Source organism: Staurois parvus, unplaced genomic scaffold, assembly GCF_062004578.1.
Source record: "Staurois parvus isolate SC_StPar_1 unplaced genomic scaffold, SC_StPar_1.0 ptg000048l, whole genome shotgun sequence".
Taxonomy (NCBI): Eukaryota; Metazoa; Chordata; class Amphibia; order Anura; family Ranidae; genus Staurois; species Staurois parvus.
Window position 1 is genome coordinate 10,035,095 of NW_028317844.1, and position 17,336 is coordinate 10,052,430.

The following is a 17,336-nucleotide window of genomic DNA, read 5'->3' on the forward strand; positions in this document are numbered from 1 at the left end:
GTTTTAACTGATTTCTGCTTGGAAATGCATACCCTTTTCTCTCAGCAAAAAAAATGGTTTCTTGCACTCCCACACCAGTGCTCTATGCCGAAATAGCTGAGTATCAACTATACCCCCATCATAGGTTTCTTGCCACAGTTGTGTAATGTAGAGATGGAGGATTTCTTGTAAAATCAATTCTGTTGATTACTAAGATGATAAGGGTTTCAACAACTTGCAATCACTTTATTTGTTATAAGGGTTTAATAACTGTGACAGTGCAAGGCCCTGCTGCTGTGAAAATGGACGTAAAAGTGACACAAGGTCCAAACTAATGAATATCGATTTAAGGCAGAGAAAACTGTTTTGCTAGCTTTCTCCAGGTTTTGGTATTCTTGGTTTGAGTTCCAGAGTTTGGAGATTTCAAAGAGTTTTGGGAGGGAAGAAATCTCTAAACCAGTGTCCAGGTTTTACAGGAGACTGTCAGGCTGTGAAGACATGTGCACACAGCCTTTATAATTAAGGACCTGGCCATAGTAGAGGGCTCCCATTAGAAAAAAAGGAGTGCTTTACTCAAGAAACAGCACTCCATGTTGGAGGAGCGATTCTGTGTCCATAGGACTGACAGGGTCAAGCTAAGCTGAAAAAGTCTGGTAGACTGAAAAATCTGAGATGACTAGGTGAGTCTATGGGGCTAAGGAAATCTGGAGGTCTCAGAAGAGAAAGGCCAGGGAGTGGGCCCTGCAGCTGAATCAGCTGGGAGAGCTAGGAGAGCTGAGAGACAACAGCAACTGGAAACACAGAGGTACTGTGTGAGATGATCAGGAGGCCAGAAGCCAAAAGCCAAGAGCCAAGGTTAAGGTCTAAGCAGCTCTGCTGCTGGAGAGAGAACAAAGTGGCTCGAAATTTTTCTGTTACCTATTTTTGATGGTGAAAATCTATTGCATGGGCATCTATTTTTCTGTTGGATTGAAATTTAATTTAATAAAAGAAATAAACACAGTTCGGAATGACATGGACTCACTAAAGACACATCTATCACCAAGCTAGCAATGCTCAATATCACATACAGCATTTTAGATGTTTACATTTTGTATTTTTAGCTGTCAATATTCAAGGTTTCACTTTCTTGATTTATAGAGATAGGCCAGATCAGCTACAATTTAAGACTAGTTGCTGGAGTGGTGGCAAGGGGAAACGTTGACCCATGCTTTGCAAGGTTAGACACAACAAAAAGCCACACTATTTGGGCAATAGTGAGCTTTTCTCTAGAGAATCATTTGTTTGGCAACAAAATAAACCATAAAAACAATATGTTGTGCTCCTTCTTTGAATATTAAATCAATACAAATTTCATATAAATATATCAAAAAATCAATATTAATAAACTTGTGAAAAACAGAAAATCATGTGAAATCAAAATGTCATCCCGTGCTCATCATACGAAAAAATATATAATATAAAAAATATAATATATATAAAAATTAATCAGTCTTCAATGAAAAAAAATATATGTGACTTTTCCCGGTGAATCAAATCAATAATTCCAGGTGATTTCTTAGTGAGTATAAGATGTGCGCTCACCTCCAGATTAGCCTGTAACAGGCTAATAACACTTTTTGTCCACTCAATGGGACTGATGTTTGTTGCACCATATGAAGAGTGGTGGGTCCCTCTCAAGCTGCTTCCCGTCTCCTACTCCTGCTGGGATCTTACTCCTATACTGCTTATCTCCTGCTTTCCTTTCCCTGACAGGTGCCCTCAGTGGAACGAAAAATACCAAAAAATAGTGTTTTTTCTTTTTCAAAAGCAGTGCTTTAATTAAGTAACAGTTGCACTCACATTTAAATAGTGTAAAAACCACTTTTTTATCACCAACAATTTTGTGACTTTTCCCAGTGATTCAAATCTAATCAGTAATTCCAGGTGACTTCCTTAATGAGTATAAGATGTGCGCTCACCTCCAGATTAGCCTGTAACAGGCTAATAACACTTTTTGTCCACTCAATGGGACTGATGTTTTTTGCACCATATAAAGAGTGGTGGTTCCCTCTCAGGCTGATTCCCGTCTCCTATTCCTGCTGGGATCTCCCTCTTATACTGCTTATCTCCTGCTTTCCTTTCCTTGGCAAGTGCCCTCAGTGGAAAGAAAATTGCCAAAAATAGTGCTTTATCTTTTTTAAAAAAAACAGTGCTTTATTAAAGTACCAGTTGCACTCACATTTAAATAGTGTAAAAACCGCTTTTATATCACCAAACAATACATCAATAGCATGCCAAACACTGCCTGCCTTGTGTAGACCTGTCGTCCTTGAATGGCCAGTGACGTCGTAGCCCCTCCCCTACACGTTACGCCGCTGGTCACGCGGCTTCATCAGGGGGTTGTGATTGGACGTTCACTTCTCCATTCAGTCTTTATATACTGGCTGTCCTCCATTTTATTGTAGTTAACATGTGCGCGGCCATCTTTTTGGGACCGTGATTCTAACACGTTCTAATCTTCTGTGCCCATGTTTACTTAAGGAAATATAATGTTGCTTTCCAACTATACGCTACATGTCACTCCCATTCTTGGACAGAGGTGAACACATTACAATGTGACAAAAAGGATGACAGATGTTAAATCCTTTAAGATACTGAAGTATATCAATATATAATCCATTAAACCCATTTTTTACCAAAAATGTGTAAAATAGAAAATAAATATATAAAAAAAAAATTAAAATTAAATAATAAATAAATAAAATAATATACAAAATGAAAAAAAATTAAAATATATATATAAAATATAATGTATAATACCAGAAAACATATAAAAGCCAGAAAGAATATGGAATATATTAAAAATATTCCCATATATACTAAATAGTACTAAATATCACTAATAAAACATGCTAAATCGAACTCTTTATTCAGACCACCTGGGGCCAAACTCCCCAACTAATAAATCCATAAAGATTCCTTCTTACTAATTTCCCTAACCAAATTGTCTCCCCTCCAATGGGAATTATGTTTTTCTGTTCCCCAATATTCGACCTTATCTGCTTTACTATTGTGATATTTCCGAAAATGCATGGATAGATGATGATACTTAAAACCTATATTAATATTATTAATATGCTCTTTCATGCGTTCTTTCAAACTGCGTTTAGTACATCCTATGTATAATAAATTACATGGACATTTAAGCGCGTAAACAACTCCCTTAGTATCGCATGATATAAACTGTTTTATTTTATATTGTTTGTTGTTACTTGGATTAATAAATGTAAATCTGTGTTTAGGATTAAAGGAGGTTCTTTTACAACTATACCATCTACCACACCTATAAAATCCAACACCTTGAAAAAAACTCAATGTGGTCTTGTTGTTCCCGGGGGTTCTAATACACTTTTAACTATCTTATCTCTGATATTCGGTGCTTTAGTATAGATGAATCTAGGTTGATCGTTTATTGTAGTTTTTAAATCCTTATCTAATTTCAAGATATGCAAGTGCTTTTTTATAACGTTTTGCACATCTGTATATTGTCTACTGTAGGGTAATACTATGGATAAATCCCCATTTTCAATATTCGGTGGTCTAACTGTATCTAATAGACTATTTCGATCCATGTTTCCAACTTCTTGACTTATTGATTCCACTACTTTTTTATAACCCTTATCCGTATACCTCTTAATGAATATTTTGCTCTGTTATTTATAGTCATTACTGAATGTGCAATTTCTTCTTAGGCGGAGGAATTGACCTCTTGGTATATTTCTTATCCACGGTTTATGGTGACAGCTGTTGACCGGTATATACGAATTCCGGTCCGTCTTTTTGAAATAATTTTTAGTATATATTTGTGTGCCACTATTAATAAGCCAAATATCTAAAAAATTAATTTCTTTATTACTTATATTCCAGCTCAATGATATATTTTTATCATTACTGTTTAGGTTCTCATATAATTCTACCAATGAGGATTCGTTTCCTTTCCAAATTATTATAATATCATCGATAAATCTTTTGTAGAGGACGACTTCTTCTTGTTTGTTAGTAAATATGACTTCCTCTTCCCATTTCGCCATATAAAGATTGGCGATACTTGGGGCGATTCTAGCACCCATAGCCACTCCCCTTATCTGTAGATAATATTTATCCTGATACCAAAAATAGTTATGGTTGAGGCAAAAGTCTATACATTTAAGTATATAGTTTTGTTGTTTATTAGGGAGGGTGGAATATTTCTTTAAGGCCCAATCCACCGCTTCTAATGCCCCTTCATGCCCTATATTTGTTTACAGTGAAGACACATCTGCTGTACTTAATATTAAGTCATTATTTACTTCCAATTCCTGCGTTAACTTTATCACGTTTCGTATCCTTAAGAAATGCTTCTGTTTGCTCTACCAAAGGCTGTAAGAATTGGTCGATGTACTTGCCCAATCTTGATGTTAATGAGTTTATTCCATTGATAATAGGTCTGATGGGTGGATTATGTGTGTCTTTATGAATTTTGGGTATAGAATATATAACAGGTATTCTACAGATAGAGGGAGATAGATACTTGGCTTCTTTATTATTCAATATAGCTTTCTTATTTCCATACTCAATCAATTTCTCTAATTATTACGTGTTGGATTACTGTTCAATACTGTATATGTCTCTGTATCTTTTAGCATATTATCCATAGCTGTCTCATAAAACTCTTTGGAAAGAACCACTATTCCTCCCCCCTTGTCAGCAGGCCTTATAACTATGTTCTTCCTGCTATTTAAACTTATGATTCCTCTACTCAGAAATGCTTCTTCCTTAAATGTCTTTATTTTTAATGCTTCCAAATCCTTCGTAACTAAATTTTTAAAAATATTAATATAATGACTATCCACATTTTTCGGATTAAATAGGGATTTATTCTTTAAATTGCTATGTTGAATATTCTCTGGCTTGCTTGGTTTATCTATAGTCGGATTTGGTATAAAATATTTTTTCAAATGCAATTTTCTAACCAAATTTTGTAAGCTCACATATGTATTGAATTTATTCAATGATCTATTAGGGGCAAATTTTAGACCCTTATCAAGTGTTAGTATTTCCTCATTAGTGAGAGGGGTCCCACTTAAATTGAAGATACCCTCCCCTATTGGTCTCTCCTCCTTTTTTTGTTAATTTCTTCTTCCTCCTCTTTTTCCTCTTTTTCTGATCTTTCTATATTCTGCGGACGTTGATAATCCCATCCTAAAAAAGGATATATGGGAATATTTTTAATATATTCCATATTCTTTCTGGCTTTTATATGTTTTCTGGTATTATACATTATATTTTATATATATATTTTATATATATTTTTTTATTTTTTTCATTTTGTATATTATTTTATTTATTTATTATTTAATTTTTGTTTATTTTTTTAGATATAGTTTCTATTTTACACATTTTTGGTAAAAAATGGGTTTAATGGATTATATATTGATATACTTCAGTATCTTAAAGGATTTAACATCTGTCATCCTTTTTGTCACATTGTAATGTGTTCACCTCTGTCCAAGAATGGGAGTGACATGCAGTGTATAGTTGGAAAGCAACATTTTATTTCCTTAAGTAAACATCGGCAGAGAAGATTAGAACGTGTTAGAATCACGACCCCAAAAAGATGGCCGCACACATGTTAACTAAATAAAATGGAGGACAGCCAGTATATAAAGACTGAATGGAGAAGTAAACGTCCAATCACAACCCCCTGCTGAAGCTGACCAGCAGCGTAACGCGTAGGGGAGGGGCTACGACGTCACTGGCCATTCAAGGATGACAGGTCTACACAAGGCAGGCAGTGTTTGGCATGCTATTGATGTATTGTTTGGTGATATAAAAGCGGTTTTTACACGATTTAAATGTAAGTGCAACTGGTACTTTAATAAAGCACTGTTTTTTTAAAAAAGATAAAGCACTATTTTTGGCAATTTTCTTTCCCCTGAGGGCACTTGCCAAGGAAAGGAAAGCAGGAGATAAGCAGTATAAGAGGGAGATCCCAGCAGGAATAGGAGACGGGAATCAGCCTGAGAAGGACCCACCACTCTTTATATGGTGTAACAAACATCAGTCCCATTGAGTGGACAAAAAACGTTATTAGCCTGTTACAGGCTAATCTGGAGGTGAGCGCACATCTTATACTCATTAAGGAAGTCACCTGGAATTACTGATTAGATTTGAATCACTGGGAAAAGTCACAAAATTGTTGGTGATATAAAAGTGGTTTTTACACTATTTAAATGTGAGTGCTACTGATACTTAAATAAAGCACTGTTTTTTAAAAAAGATAAAGCACTATTTTTGGTAATTTTCTTTCCACTGAGGGCACCTGCCAAGGAAAGGAAAGCAGGAGATAAGCAGTATAGGAGTAAGATCCCAGCAGGAGTAGGAGACGGGAAGCAGCCTGAGAGGGACCCACCACTCTTCATATGGCGCAACAAACATCAGTCCCATTCATTGAAGACTGATTAATTTTTATATATATTATATTTTTTATATTATATTTTTTTTGCATGATGAGCACGGGATGACATTTTGATTTCACATGATTTTCTGTTTTTCACAAGTTTATTAATATTGATTTTTTGATATATTTATTGGAAATTTGTATTGATTTAATATTCAAAGAAGGAGCGCAACATATTGTTTTTATGTTTTTGAATTATTTGCACATTTAAAGAGGATGTGTTGTATGTTTGCGATCCTGTAATAGCAGTCAGTGGCTCGCAAGTTACATCTTTATTTGGTTTATTTTGTTCAAATAAAAACAAACAATTTTGACCAAATCCCCAAAATACACTGCATGCCCACATTTGTTATTATAGTTCGTAGATTTGAATACCTAAAGGCTGAAGGCCTTTTTTTCCTGATCAAACCTACTGGCACTAAATGTCTATCTATCTATCTATCTATCTATCTATCTATCTATCTATCTATCTATCTATCTATCGATCGTCTTGTTTCAATGACTTGTAAGTATGTGCAACTTTTATTAAGCCTGCTACAGGGTCCATGCCCCCCAGCCCTTTGTCTATGCTCATACATATTAGTAACAGTTATAGTAATGAAATACTATATTATCCAAAGCAAGGACAGAGCAATGATATGGTGCAAGACTTACAAATTAAATTATTGGGTTCAATTACACATTTTTAGGAAGAAAGATCTGCCACAAGGCTCACCACATCAAGAAAACACATCTGCAGACCTGTTAATGCTGAACGTTTCTACATCTGTGCAGTAAACCAGCATAAATTTTGTCTCTGCCCCTCCTGTCCTGTTGTTTTTTGGAGGTATCCTGTAGTGGGTGGTTCTGCTGGGCCCTCCCACAGCTCTACTCTGCACAGTGCAGTACACTACTCTTTTTACAAGGTAATGTTTGTGTTTCCAAAGGCATTTGGTACACACTGGTTGGCAAGAAAAATATATAAACTTAATTGCAGTCATGTTAATTATCCAAAATAGCATAAAATAGCATTTGTAGAATGTAAAGGATACATTGACCAGCGTGTTTTATATAAAACATAGCTAGTGGATTTACTGCATACTGTAGTGTAACAAACCAGACACTTGACAGACTGGATTCTCGGAAAATATGTATGATGCCATGTTTTATTTTTGTCAGAAAATCAGCTACCTGGTATTGTTATTTAGCCCAAAGTGTGCTGCAGGCTTACTGCGAAACTCCTCATGGGGATATTTACTTGTCCCTCAGCAACAGCCTATTGTAAACAATTTCTAAAAGGCAGACGCTGAGAATCATTTTTATTTTTAGCAACCTGTTTATACATTCTAAATAGTATGAAAATTTGAAATTAAAAGACATGGTCTATAATGCTACTTTTTGGTAGCAGTTTTATAGACATAAATTGTGAAATGTTTTCTATTCTAAAACCCGAACACAGACATCACCTGATTTTTTATGCTAGCTCATCATTTTTTAGAGTGGTTATAAAACTAAAACCTGTATGGTGGATTAAATGGCAACACTAGGACAAAATATTAATGTTGTCAGTGAGTTATCAATGCTATCAGGAAAGCATTGCATCTGTGCTAAAATCATAAATATTATGAAGTAATACATGTCTTTGCAATATGAGTATAATCCATAAGGTTATTATAGTCCATCTACTGGGCCTAGTAGGAGGGCAGTAGGCACATAGTCCCTGAATCCTGTGCTGTGTCATTTCCTCTTTCTTGGTCTCAACAGTGGCAAACACTTTAAAAATTTCAAAGGCATATTTTGATCTGATTAGTGTCTGTAAAAGACTCCTTTGTGCTGATCTGTTTTTACATAGGATTTTCTGCATGCGAGGGAGAGAATAACATAGTTGATATTCTATTATCAGTAGCAGAGGTGTTCCAAAATGACTATGATTACAGACAAATGGGATTGGGTACAACAATGTCTGATTGAAAAACTGATAGATTGAGAATGTAAATATTGCTCTCTGTACACATCTTAACATGAACCTGAACTAAAAATGTGGAGAATTTCTATCTTATAGGGAACATCTAGAAATGTTAATTGTCCATAAACAGTATGCTTAAAATGTACCCTTTGTCTTCAACTTAGACACTGTGCCTTTGATTGCTATTCTAACAGGATTTGGAGATTGGTAATGTCATTACTGTGCTGTTCACTCTTCTGTTAAGGAATTCCTGATGAGGAAACTGTAAATGAGGACCTGCCGTGGACGTATCCCCCTGCTCCTGCTTCATTTATTCTATCGATCTATGCTTACCCCCTCTTTTCTGCTGCTATTTTACTATTTTCCCACCAGTCATTGGGGAACAGCTCATAGATGAAAAACCAATGTAATGCTCTTTTACCAAGATTACCACCTCCACACAGAGTCACAGTGTGGAGTAATACATGATAAGCCAATAATAGGGTAAATGTCTGCACAGAGCCTACAGAAAATACTGGTGACTAGTCCATTGCCCTCTGCTTGCCTTTTTAACCAAAACATCCTTGGTGAATGTCCTCTTTAAGCCTTCATTTTTGATTGTCCTTTACAAAAAAAAAGATCCTTCTTGTTATGTAATTACCATAACAAGTTTATGCCACTGACAAAAGTAAGCCATGGTTACCGTCCTTTTGCAAAGAACCTCAGCTTGTCAATGCTGCAACTCCCATCTCGGAAATAGTATCAGTAGGGTTCAGAAATAATAGAGCAATCAGGACAAAAGTGTCTCAAAAGAAGTAGTCCGGAGCTGCTCTACAAAAGAGGGTAAGGAAACGTTAAGGGATGTCGTTTTTTGAGAGTTTAAGAAAAGCCCAGTAAGGTCAGAGAACTGGCACAAAAGAGACAGTAGGTTAGGTACGGCGATAAAAGAGGAAGTAATATGCATGAGAACATCATCAGTGAATAAGGCACATTTATGTTCCTGTTGTCCACAATGGACACCATGGGTTTTGGGGAGAGAACAGATTGCCATAGCTAAGGGTTCAATTGCCAATGCGAAAAACAATGGGGAAAGTAGACAACCCTGTCTAGTGCCGCGTCAAATTCGGAACATGGAAGAGCTGTAGCCTCTAATGGAAACTTGAGCTGAGGAAGTATCGTATAGCGTGTGCAATAAAGCAAGAAACATGGGACCAAATCCAAAGGCTTGTAAGGTAGTGAACAAATATTCCCAAGTTAAACTATCAAAAGCCTTATGGAGATCCAAGGAAAGAAGCAAAAGTTCCCTTGAGAGAGGAGCATCCCATTTAGAGTGGACAGCTGATATCAGGGTGATAGACCGGTGAATCAGATCCAATGTGTCACGTACCTGGTTGGGGAGCTTGACATGGAGAGGAGGCGTCCTCTTACTACTCCCGCTTGGAGCCCCTGATAGTGAGGACAGAGGGCGCTGAGCCAGGTGTGGCACGATTGCCAGGTGGGTCTTGTGATGACGGTAGGCAGATGATGACCCAGAAGATCATCCGGATGCAGGCCAGGTGCAGATGCAGGAATGTGGGTGCAGCAGCAGGCAGGTATGGTGGCAACCAGGATACAGCCCAGGTGAGGATGCAGGAACAAGGGTACAGGAACAGGTAGGTATGGCGGCAACCAGGATGCAGACCAGGTGCAGATGCAGGAGCGTAGGTGCGGCAGCAGGTAAGTATGGCGGTAATCCGGGTGCAGGCCAGGTGCAGGTGCAGGAACGTAGGTGCAGCAGCAAGTAGGTATGGCGGCAACTTGGATACAGGCCAGTTGTAGATACAGGAATGTATGTGCAGCAGTGTCAGACAAGCCAGGTCAGGATCAATCAGGCAGATCAGGTACAAGGGAGCAGGCAAGGGGATAGTCAGGGATAAGCTGGGTCAGTGCAGGTGGAGTTCTTTCTTAGTCAGGGTCAGATAAGATACAGGCAACAGAATCAGGTTATCAAGTACAGGATGTTATAGACCAGAAGGCATAGGCTAAACTGTGTTGGTGATTTGAATAGCCCGCCTTGTGGTGACGTGTGCACTAGTGCACATGCGCGCAACTGAATGCTCGTGTACACATACTCACTCGCACCACCGCGGCTGACAGGGATCGGGCACCAGCGCACAGTTGCGTGACGGCGAGGGAGCGATCCCTGACACAATGTTTGGCAACCAGATATAAAGCCCAACCGGCCTTTATGAACATACTGCACCAAGAAGGAATTAATGTAAAGTATTTGTAAAGTAAGACTTCAAGTGTTCCACTACTTCCAAACAATAGGACTCATTACTAAAACGGGACTCGTTTAATCACCCATGTGGCTTGACCAGTTTGGCTGTCAAATTAGAAAACGTCAGCATCACAGGGTTGTGATCTGACCAGGGAGTCCATACAGTTTGGCTGAGAATAATTTAGATAGCATTTCCGAGGGGAGGAAAATGTGGTCTATACAAGAATATTGATTATGAGCTCTAGAAAAATGGGAATAATTTCTATAGGCGGGATTGGCTTCTTTCCAAGCATCGACTAAATCGTAGCGATACAAAAGTTGTGCAAATTTGCGACTTTGTTTGGAAGGGGATTTAAGTTTAACTGCATGAGATTTATCAAGCATATGATCTAAGGCTATTTGAATCTTCCGCCAAAATAACTTCTAGTTCAGCGGATTAAGATTTACATAGGGATTGAAAAAAGGCCACCTGATTCGTATTAGGGACATAGTAAATCAGAAAAGTTTCCAGATCTCCCTCTAAATGGCACTTAACTAAAAGGAAGCGCCCTTCCTTGCCCCTTATCACTTTAGTTTCGGTGAACGAAAGCCGTCTGGAAAGACAGAGTGCTACCCCTCGCTTTTTTCAGAGGCATTAGCAAAAAAGCATACAGGAAAATCCCTGTGGATATACCTAGGTGTAAAAGAAGGGGTAAAATGGGTTTCTTGTAGAGCAATAATATCAGCTCCCAGGGACCTATAGTGGGAAAAAACCTGGAGGCACTTAAATGGGGAGCCCAGCCCTTGAACATTATGGGAGAGCACTTGGACAGCGTCACAGTTGTGTCTTAAGTTAGGCATGTAAAACAATCAATATAATTATAAAGAGACGGACTCACCCACCAACACGGGATATTGAGTATTCAAGATCTTCTTGGGAGTCCTGGGATGACGCTCAAATAGAAATAATAAAAGAGAACAAGAAAGTAAAGAAAACAGAAAAAAAGAAACAAGAGATGCCAAGGCTGAAGAACTGCCAGCATCAAACTAAATGGCAAAATGGTAATATACAATGTAAGGTGATAAGGTAAGCAAATATCCCAGACGCAAGGTCAAGGTATGGAAGAGTCTCCACCATAGCCAAGCCATGGGTGGAGTTTTTCAAATAGGGAGAGTGCATAGACTCTTCCCAGCACTATGTGGTCCACATGGAACATATATAAAAGGCTCCTGAGGCCACATAAATATTGTGTGAAAAATATAAACAATCCAAAACCAGTAGAGTTTTAGAGGAAAATACTGCTAGGGTACAAGGTATATAAAAAACAGTTAAAAAACATATGCAGAGGTCAATGCCCCATGTTGGGACCACTAAGAGGCCACAGATGAAAAGAAAAATCAACTAGCAGCCAAAAGAGTCCTCAGGTAACCCAGCATGGGGTTGCAGATTTCTTCCTGGGAGAGGAAGACCAAAGAGGCAAGAGTGGAGGAGGTGGTTCGTTAGCTTTGGGTTGGCTCCATGAGAAGGGGCTAAGGGAAATAAAGCCCAAGCTCAGCAAGACTTTCTCTCCTTTGATGAATGTGAAAAAGGAGTAGGATTTGCCTTTATAGGTGAATTGTAGACAAAACGGATAGTTCCATCTATAGTGGATATCCCTTTGGATAAGGGGCGAGAGCATCCGCTCCGGCTGCCCACGCTTGCGCTATCATCAAAAATGATTTTGATTGTGTTTATTATTCCTTCACACTTGCTTCTGTGGACCCTAAGAGCCATAATCTGATATAAGCAAATATGGTGGTGCTTACCTTTATCTACATGCAAATTGTTCAGTAATATCCAAGCTCCACATACAAAAGTAGTTTCATACTCTAAGTAAATATTTATTTGATAAGTGTCTAAACCACACCAAATAAGGTGACGATAGTCCCTTTAAATACATTAAATAGTGACACTTCAGTATAAAATTCTCTACATAAGTCTATATATCAACTGAAATTACATGATATAAAAGATTAGTGTATAGCATTTAAATTATGCTGGCATTGATTTTTATCTACTGTATAACAAAGGGCATTTTGATATACAGTTGAAATAACAGTGTTTATTGTGTTGACATTAACCTTGAAAATTTCTCCTGAACTGTATAGAATTCAAATTTACAGATAAAGTAATTGCAGTCAATAGTGCTTGCAGACAACATTAAATTATATTACAGCATACTGGCTATTATGTCTTTAAAGTACAAATTATTTAAACATATTCCTAACAAACAAAACCTAGACATTTATGTATGTGCATTATTAATAATTATTATGATTAGGACATCTTTAAAGACACAAAGCAAAGTACTCGTATTTGTTCCATCTAAATAAAAGGTGTGCCAAGTTCTACTAATAAAGCATATGAGCAATATAGAAAAAGTATCAAGATGTATATTGTGTATATTGTTACTTTATAATGGCCTCCCATTTCTTGACTTCCAGTTGTGAGGTTGATAAGGAGTGATGAAATGAATGTCATTAAAAAAAAAAATTGAATGTGCCTTGATTAGAAAACCTTTTCCTAGATGTACGTTGAAGTTTATGATCCTGTAAAGACTGCTTACATAACATTGTGGCATTGTGAATGGTGTTGCAAAATATTCTAATTCTTGTTTTATTCATATTTCCAGTTTCCAGGAACTAAGCTTTCACTTTCTATATTTTCATGATAAAGAAGATAAGTGCATTTCCAAGGACACAATATAACTCTGTAAGAGTGGAAGTATTTTCTACATATGTCCCAGCATTGGTACTTTCACAGATTACAATCAGCTTCAATGTGCTTTTTAGCTTTGCTGTGCTTACATGAAACTACGAGAATATGAGCATTGTGACTTGTCAGGTGCTACTTCAATAAGGTTTACACATCTGTTTTTCTTAAAATGGTATAGATCATTCTTTAATTTATAGAAATAATTATTAAAAACATATTTAAATTATTGTGTGTACTCATTACAATATTAAATACTAGATATATTTATCGCACATGAATGCTTGCCCTCTTAAATTTGCATATGCATGTTTGTAAAATTGCAAGCATTTTAGACACAGTCCACAGTTTTACAAGGTTAAAGGTGCCCCACTGATCAGCTACTTATAATTACTGTATATGCAATGTTTAAGCATTTACCTATCAAGTATATAGCTATAACCACAGGATGTGATAACAGTCACTTAGGGGGTACATCAGGTGAAAAACAGACTCTGTAAACAAGAATTTCATGTCTATCTTTATTATCTCAGTGTATAAATATCCACCTGAATAATATCCAATAGTACTAGTTCCATTTAATGTGTTGTATCACAATACTTACTGAGCTACATGGATAAGCCTGGGAAATCCTGGTTTCCTTTATGGATAAATTACATTGGGTGGAGCCTTCAGTGCAGTGGCAGTGCTAAGGGCAAACATGATTGCATGGTCCACAAAAGTATTCAATAGTATAAACAAATTGAAATATATAGTTCAACTCCAGAATTTAAATTAGTTGGTTCTGCTTCTGGGGAACTCTCATCTACTGAGATTTCATCTCTTTTGCACACCACTTTTGGAACTAGTTGTAGTGTCTGTTATGTTAAACATCTGTAGATAAGTAACTGTGGTTTTGGTTGCCAATGGTCTTTTCTGTGGGGGAGATACAAAGTTTAACTCTTTGCACTCCTGAAGGAGGGGACCAGTGGTCCCAAAAATGCATAGAAATTTGGCTCTGATAACACCTCATTACATGCCCATATGAATACAGGAAACAAGACAGAAACCAAGCTGAATCCAATCTACAGGGTGCCTGGCCATACACAGGATCAGCAGATTGTAAAGCTAAGATAGAAGATGATGAAAAATGGCTTCAGCTCATTTCTCCACCCATAGAAGAACCCCCTCACCATGCATTTTGCCCATGTGGGGCTTAATCATAGAGCCCCGATATATACAGTATATGAAAATAAGGAGGAGGATACAGCACGTGTAATGTGAGGTAATTTAGGTACACACTGATTTTGCACAAAGCTTTTGAATGGACTGTTAGCATCAACAAGCATCAGCACTGATGTGCTCTAATATTTCCAAGCTTAAAGTTAGAAAACAAATTAGAGGACAAACACCCATTTAATAGAAAATAAAATAGATAAAGCATTTACAATTGAAGAGCTGAAAAGAGTTTTGGACAGATATGGGTACTTAAAATTATTTTTGTGTGTACCATTCTGTACATAGAAACAGCATAGTGGGGCAGCACAATGGCTAAGGGGTTAGCACTTCTGCCTAGCAGCACTAGGGTCAGATCCCAACCATGGCACTACCTGCCTAGAGTTTGCATGGATTTCCTGCAGATACTCAGGTTTCCTCCCACACTTCAAAGATATGCTGGTAGGTTAATTTTCTCCTGTCTAAATTGGCCCTAGTATGTGTATGTATGATTGTGAGTTAGGGACCTTAGATTGTATGCTCCCTGAGAGTTAGGGACTGATGTGAATGTACAATATATGTAAAGCGCTGTGTAAATTGATGGGGCTAAATAAGTATCTGTAATAAATAAATAACAAAATAAATAACAATATTTACCCTACCACTCTAATTTAAAGAACATAGTTCATAGAAAGAGCATAGTTTGTTAAAGTGAAAATGCACTGTATCTGAGCACCACAACCAAAAATGTTATTTAATTCATAAGCAAATTCCCCGATCCATCCATGTCTCTATGCTTTATTTTGCCAAGAAATAATTTTGAAAAACACCCCCTGATATTTCTGGCAGTGAATCTTGAGTAAGGGCAGATGATTCATGTATCATTTACTTCCTGGAATCTAACTGTAGTTAGCTCAGCCATAGGCTCAGCTGAGAACCTTCCCTCCCCTCCTGAAGACTCCTGGGATGTATGACATCATTTGCCTAGGCATGTAAACCAGGAAATAACTGAAGTATTATTAAAAAAGTTAAAGTTTAACCACTTCCTGTCCGGCCCACGTATATAAACGGCTGGATGGGAGCAGTGTGGGGTCAGGTTGCCGTTCATAAATGGTGCCCGCCATTTTAGCCTGTGCGCGCTCCCTGGACACCGATAACTGTACGGGACCTCTGTGTGAGGTCCCGATCATGTGATCACTGATTGGCCAATCAGTGATTACATGAATAGTAATAAGCAAGATGTCACTTCTGAAATCATTGCTTACTACTAGTGAAATCTGTGAATGATCACAGACATCACATGGTACAAGCCTATTCACAACAGCCTTGTACCATGTGACAAGCTGTGACCAATCACAGCTCTCACAGTATTTCTCAATGGCTGCAAGAATGAAGCCAGAGAAAAAGAGAAATGATTGCTTTTACCGCCTTTATGGGTGCAAAAACAATCAGTGTAAAAAAAATAAAATCTTCATCACTCCCCACAAGTAGTACAGTGTCCCTATGGTGACCTTAGTACCCTATCCTCCCCATGACAGCTCTTAAGTCAATGGATCACCCAATTACTCCTAGAACTGGCCATGGTCAGTCTCTCAAAAAACCTGCCAAACATTTTGGTGGAACCATTGTGTAGCTAGCTTATCGCTATATGTTTGGATAGCCTATCCCCAAAGAAACCTTGTTGAATCCCAAAGCCATCACAGCCAAACCAAGGAAGGACCCAGCATTCTGCCAAAAATGATATCTAAACAACTAGCTATCAGATTGCAAGACATTCATTCAGTGATCCACCATGACCAAATGGGGTTTACTATGGGTCTGCTATGACCCAGACCAATTCCCTTTTTTAATACTGTCAACAGAAGCCGAGAAGGCCTTTGACAGAGTGGGTTGAATATACATGGAGGAAACCTTGAGCACGCTAGGCCTTGGGAAGAAAATGATGGGGTGGATTTTGTCCCTTTACAAGAGAAAAACTATAGAAAGGTCCCAGGGAGTTTAAGGAATAAATGAAGAAATGACTGATCATCCAAAGGGCAGCAGGTGCAGATCACAGAAAACCTACGATCCCAGGCACTAAACTTCACACACCAACCATCTGAGGAACGGGGCAAAGACTTACCAAAGTGGCATGGCAGCCTGATATGCAGTGGTCAAACTGTGCTTGTTAAATTAACTCTGATATGAAAAAATGCTGGTAATTATCAGGACCTGTGGGTGCAACACTATCTTCACAGACTTTCATTCCTGCAATGAAGCATGCTCATATACAGTCTGGATCGACATACAAACACCATGCCAGAAGATAAGAAAGAAAGAGGGCTCATGGCAAACAAGCAGTGTTCACAACCTCTCTATATGGGCTAGCAGGTCTCAGCACCAACCTCATGTGTACAGTATATGACTGGCTCCCTCCTGGACTCCTACACATCACAGGGCAGGACTTAAAGAGTTGACAGAACTCTATCAACACATGGTTGGGGTGTAGTACTGTAATTAAAATGAATATATTATTGAAAATTCTTTACTTGTGTTAGATTTCCAGAGTTGTGAGAAAACTCTATTAGTATTTCTAAATTCTTGTAGATGGTTGTGGGAAGAAATCCTTATGGAAGCCAGTTCAGTATAAGCAGTGTGACTTTATTTGATCACACACCAAAAAATACAAAGTCAATAAAAAACAGTAAATTCAGATATATGTAGCTTAAAATGAAATAAAAATAAAGAATATAAGTTGCTTATTCCTTGGATATTAGAAGAAAATGTA